The following is a 5,567-nucleotide window of genomic DNA, read 5'->3' as shown; positions in this document are numbered from 1 at the left end:
TCTCTCCCTCTATCTCTCCCTCTCCCTCTCTCTATCTCTATCTCTCCCTCTCCCCTCTGTCCCCCTCTATCTCTCTATCTCTATCTCCCCTCTCTATCTCTCCCCCTCTCTCCCCTCTCTCTCTCCCCTCTATCTCTATCTCTCCTCTCTCTCTCCCCTCTATCTCTCCCTCTATCTCTCTCTCCCTCTCTCTCTATCTCTCCCTCTCTCCCCTCTATCTCTATCTCCCCCTCTCTCTCTCTCTATCTCTCCCTCTCTCCCCTCTATCTCTCCCCTCTCTCTCTCCCCTCTATCTCTCTCTATCTCTCCCTCTCCCTCTATCTCTATCTCTCCCTCTCTATCTCTCTATCTCTCTCTCTGTCTCTCTATCTCTCCCTCTCTATCTCTCCCTCTCCCTCTCTATCTCTCCCCTCTCTCTCCCCCTCCCCCTCTATCTCTCTATCTCTCCCTCTCTCTCTCCCCCTCTCTCTCTCTCTCCCCTCTCTCTCTATCTCTATCTCTCCCTCTCTCTCTCTCCCTCTCTCTCTCTCTCCCTCTCTCCCCCTCTCTCTCCCTCTCTCTCTCCCCCTCTCCCCTCTCCCTCTCTATCTCTCCCTCTCCCCGCTCTCCCCCTCTATCTCTCTCTCTATCTCTCCCTCTCTCTCTCTCCCCTCTCTCTCCCCTCTCCCTCTATCTCTCCCTCTCCCTCTCTACCTCTCTATCTCTCCCCTCTCCCTCTATCTCTCCCCTCTATCTCTCTATCTCTATCTATCTCTCTCTCTCCCTCTCCCTCTCTATCTCTCCCTCTCTCCCCCTCTATCTCTCTCCTCTCCCTCTCTATCTCTCCCTCTCCCTCTCTCCCCCTCTATCTCTCTATCTCTCCCTCTCTCTCTCTTACACAAACACAAACACACAATAAATAAAACATATTTGATGTATAATACTTTTTATTTTAACTTAAAAAGAGATTGGATCAAAAACAGACTCAATAAATAAGAAATAAATATCATTGTTGTAATAATTCATTCATAATTATAATTACTCTGACAGAGTCTTACAGAAACAGACCCTTTTTTGCTCTAAAAAATTCTAAAATCAGAAACTGGTAACCCCTTTAAACCCTTCATCATTTCTCCCTATTAACAAAAATAATTGATAAATTAGTCAATAAATAAAAAATTGTTCAAATATTAAAACCTCTCAGAAAAGGTGCAGTCCCTCCCACCCACATTTATCCTAAAATCTAAGTAGAAATTGAAAATATGTTTGATTCTCCCCTTTCTTTATTTCTAATACAATATCCCCTAACGAAGATAATAATAATAATAACAATAATAATAATAATATTGTGTCATTTTTCAGTGATTTATCTAAAGTACTCTCTTTTTGCATTTTTTTGTAATTTTCTAAATGTTACTCTTCTTAAACTAAATTATTTACAGGCCATAAGGATCTCTCTCCAAAGTTTCTCTAAATTACTCATTTTTGTCTCAATATTTTTTCCTGTTTTCCTTTTTTTATTACGAAATGGAGGCCTTCCTATTTGTATCATGTTATACACGTGTAATAGCCATGTAATATGACATGTTATGGTCCAAAGAAGTGATATATCACCATTATTCATCATCTCATCATTGACTTTAGTAAGTACTTCCTGGGTCGTGTATGTGTGTGATCTTCACTGCCCTACACACTCCAGACAAACTCCTCACAAACCATTTTCAACTGAGTCCAGTTCAATGGGTACGATTACTGACATATATGTATTTCAAAGTATGTCAGTGTTTGTGTGTGTGAGGACTATAATATGTACATTGGTCAATATCTGTGCCTTGGTCCTTTTAGAGTGCAATGTGTGTGTGTGTGTGTGTGTGTGTGTGTGTGTGTGTGTGTGTGTGTGTGTGTGTGTGTGTGTGTGTGTGTGTGTGTGTGTGTGTGTGTGTGTGTGTGTGTGTGGTGTATGTGTGCTGTTCCCCGTCGCTCAAAAGAAAGGTAGTAGGTCTGAGGGTGCAATGCACGCTGGGATTCCACCACGGCCGGAGTCTGAAAACTTCACCTGCAAGAGCGAAGGAAGAAAGAGTGGGAGGGAGGGGTTTGGGGAGAGAGAGAGAGAGAGAGAGAGAGAGAGAGAAAGAGGGAGGGGGATAGAGCGAGAGAGAGAGAGAGAGAGAAAGAGGGAGGGGGAGAGAGGGAGAGAGAGAGAGAGAGAGAGAGAGAGAGAGAGAGAGAAAGAGGGAGGGGGATAGAGCGAGAGAGAGAGAGAGAGAAGGAGGGAGGGGATAGAGCGAGAGAGAGAGAGAGAGAGAGAAAGAGGGAGGGGGATAGAGCGAGAGAGAGAGAGAGAGAGAGAGAGAGAGAGAAAGAGGGAGGGGGATAGAGCGAGAGAGAGAGAGAGAGAGAGAGAGAGAGAGAGAGAGAAAGAAAGAGGGAGGGGGATAGAGCGAGAGAGAGAGAGAGAAAGAGGGAGAGAGAGAGAGAGAGAGAGAGAGAGAGAGAGAGAAAGAGGGAGGGGGATAGAGCGAGAGAGGGAGAGAGAGAGAGAGAGAAAGAGAGAGAGGGAGAGAGAGAGAGAGAGAGAGAGAGAGAGAGAGAGACAGAGAGAGAGCTTGTTAGGACATGGATATAGTCTTGTGGTTAACCTCTACTATAATCCTCTATATATCAGAGAACAGAGAAATAACAGTATAGAAACAATTCATCCCCCATGTGGATGGCATTTCCAACAACAAATCTATTACCAGAAACCATTTGCACAAAACAGTTTACCTCTACTAAGTCTGCATCATTGGTTACTATAGTAAACCTCTGTGTTTTTCAACAGGGATAACGTCATGGTGCTTTTACACATAGACATACAGTGTCCAGGGCATGCAACTCAACACAGTGAAATATCCATGAATGTTGTTGTCGTCATTTGGGAGGCCTTTTGCCTTTTCTGTAATTGTATGTATGTCTGTGTGTTTGTGTGTGTGTCCGTGCACGCACACGTTGTACTTGTGTCTAAGATCACGGCAAGCAAAGGTTCCCAACATGCATCACTCTCTGGCAGTTGCAGTATAGAAATTCTGGGTAACAGTCTCCCTTAGTCCACAAGTAGCTTAGAATTCTGTGTGGTAGCTTCTCATGTAAATGGTATTTTAATGTTATTATTAGATTATTCAGATAAACTGATCTAAGGTCAGTTTTGTATTTTCTCCCATATGGTTAACGTTTTGATTTGGGGCAGGTTAGCTGATCCTAGATCTGGCTCTATGGGTAACCTCTACTCATACCAAGAGACAATTTTTTCCCCATGTATATTAATTCTCCCAGAATTCCTATAGTTTAGGTCTGTTCTCCAATCGGCAAGAGGCTATGTTTAGCACCATCACAACAACTACAAACCATTACCTCAAAGCACCGGCCAGGGGGGTGAGAGAAGGGGAGAGAGAAAGGAAGCAAGAGAGAGAAAGAAGGAGACTGAAAGATGGGAGAAAAGGAGAGATGGAGTGATAGATGGAGTGATAGAGAGATATACAACAGGAGGGGGAAATAGACTGGTAGAAAAGAAGGGGAAATAGACACCAATCAGAAAGTCAGGCCAGTCCACAGTCTTACCAATCAGAAGTCAAGGACACACAGCCTACCAATCAGAATCCAGATCAGCAGAGTTTAGTGTCATCAGAGGTCCACAGTCCAGTGCTGCATCTGAATAGTCTGAAGTAACTTCCTCTCCCTGTCTCTTTCCTCTCTACGCTCATCTGCTCATCTTCCAACATATTGTTTTCACCTATAATTTGGTTTCAGTGCAGATGAAGGAAATGCGACCGGGTGATGAAGGCTCTTTAAACTATGAGATGGACTTGGACTTTTCCTAGGAATGTGTGCTGTTTATTGGGAGTTCCTTGCTTAGCTTACACATGCTAAATCATTTCACACATTTTCCTTACAAAGGGGTTACCCACCTCTATATCCACATAGGTTATGATCAGCAACAAATGCAGATGGCTGGGCTAGACTGGACTGAGCTGGGCTGGACTAGGCTGGGCTGGACTGGACTGAGCTGGGCTAGCCTAGGCTGGGCTGGACTAGGCTGGGCTGGACTAGGCTGGGCTGGACTGGACTAGACTGGGCTGGACTAGACTGGACTGGGCTGGACTAGGCTGGACTGGACTAGACTGGGCTGGACTAGGCTGGACTAGACTGGGCTGGACTAGGCTGGGATAGTTCTAGTCTAGACTGGGATAGTTTACGGCGTAAATCTGTACTTTAAACCCAACAACACATGAAGGGGCTCCATTACCTGTTACCCCATTACACACTGAATGGTCTGGTTAGAGACTGTAGGAAAACATTCAGAAACCTACTGTAACCACACAGTTAACTTTAGACACACACACACACACACACACACACACACACACACACACACACACACACACACACACACACACACACACACACACACACACACACACACACACACACACACACACACACACACACACACACAGCACCCTTGCCCACCTCAGTCTAGCCCAAATATACAGTTGCACTATAATGGTAATGACACCAAACAGAACACTACAGAAACTGATCAAAAACTAAACTGCGGAAAAACAACGACCATTAATACAGAATTTATCCAAATATCCAATATAATTATCCATCAGTCAATGCGGATATTCAATCGAATCAATTGATACTATATTAATCAGATCCCAGTTATTGACAGTTATTGATCAGTATGTGCACAGGTCAATACAAAAGAAAGTCACAATGCACCAAACACAGTCTGTGGTCACCACGGCAACAGGGCATGCAGGTCAGTGCATGGCCGGTTGCTCGGGGCGACGGAACAAACAAAAAAATCTCCAAGGGCAACCAGAACAGGCAATCCACCTCCACAGCAACCCAGACACAGGCCAACCAATCAACTTACAACACGTGAGAGGAAGGGGGGTCGGGGCTTTATCGGTCGCTAGGTAACCATAGTGATGGGATCCCCGCGAATTATGATTGGACGGGAGGATCTCGGGTGAGGTGTGTTGTTGTTTCAGGAAAAGATTAAAAAACATCAGAAAATAAAAATAAATAAAAAATATAAAGTTGGATAACAATATTTCAATAATTTAGTTTTGGTTAATTTGGCTACAATATCTCTAAATGATTAAACTACCTACAAAGCATTTTTTGTTATTTCATGTGTTTAATATTCTTTACCACATATGCACTGCTTATTTAAGATCCCGCCCACTCTCTTCATATAGCCCTTTCACCAATCAGCATTTTAGAAAGCTGTGACTGACAGCAACTTGCATAAACTCCATTGTCATTCTTTCCTGTTTCCTCCCCAAACTCAAATATCCCTCCTCCTTCCCATCACTTCTCTCTTACACGCCTCCCCGACCTCACTCCTACCCTTCTCTCTCCTCTCTCCTACCCTCCTCTCTCCTGCCTCCTACCCTCCTCTCTCCTACCCTCCTCTCTCCTGCCTCCTACCCTCCTCTCTCCTCCCCTCCTCTCTCTCCTCCTCACCCCTCTCCTGCCTCCTACCCTCCTCTCTCTCCTCCCCCCACCCCTCTCCTGCCTCCTACCCTCCTCTCTCC

The 5,567-nt window shown here is 44.7% G+C and overlaps 1 protein-coding gene across 3 annotated transcripts in view; it reads right to left on the bottom strand.

The window, feature by feature from the left end:
* Positions 1-907: 907 nt before the first annotated feature.
* The window catches only part of LOC112236967 (CUGBP Elav-like family member 3), a 64,073-nt gene continuing 59,413 nt past the window's right edge, over positions 908-5,567 (bottom strand). For all 3 annotated transcript variants that reach the window (XM_042305099.1, XM_042305100.1, XM_042305101.1), the window contains one exon: positions 908-2,035. The gene's annotated coding sequence lies outside the window, so the exon portion shown is untranslated. The remainder of the gene's footprint in view (positions 2,036-5,567) is intronic.

This window comes from Oncorhynchus tshawytscha, linkage group LG23 (assembly GCF_018296145.1).
Source record: "Oncorhynchus tshawytscha isolate Ot180627B linkage group LG23, Otsh_v2.0, whole genome shotgun sequence".
Lineage (NCBI taxonomy): Eukaryota > Metazoa > Chordata > Actinopteri > Salmoniformes > Salmonidae > Oncorhynchus > Oncorhynchus tshawytscha.
The sequence above is the reverse complement of the archived record's forward strand: the minus strand, read 5'-3'. Positions and strand labels throughout refer to the sequence as shown.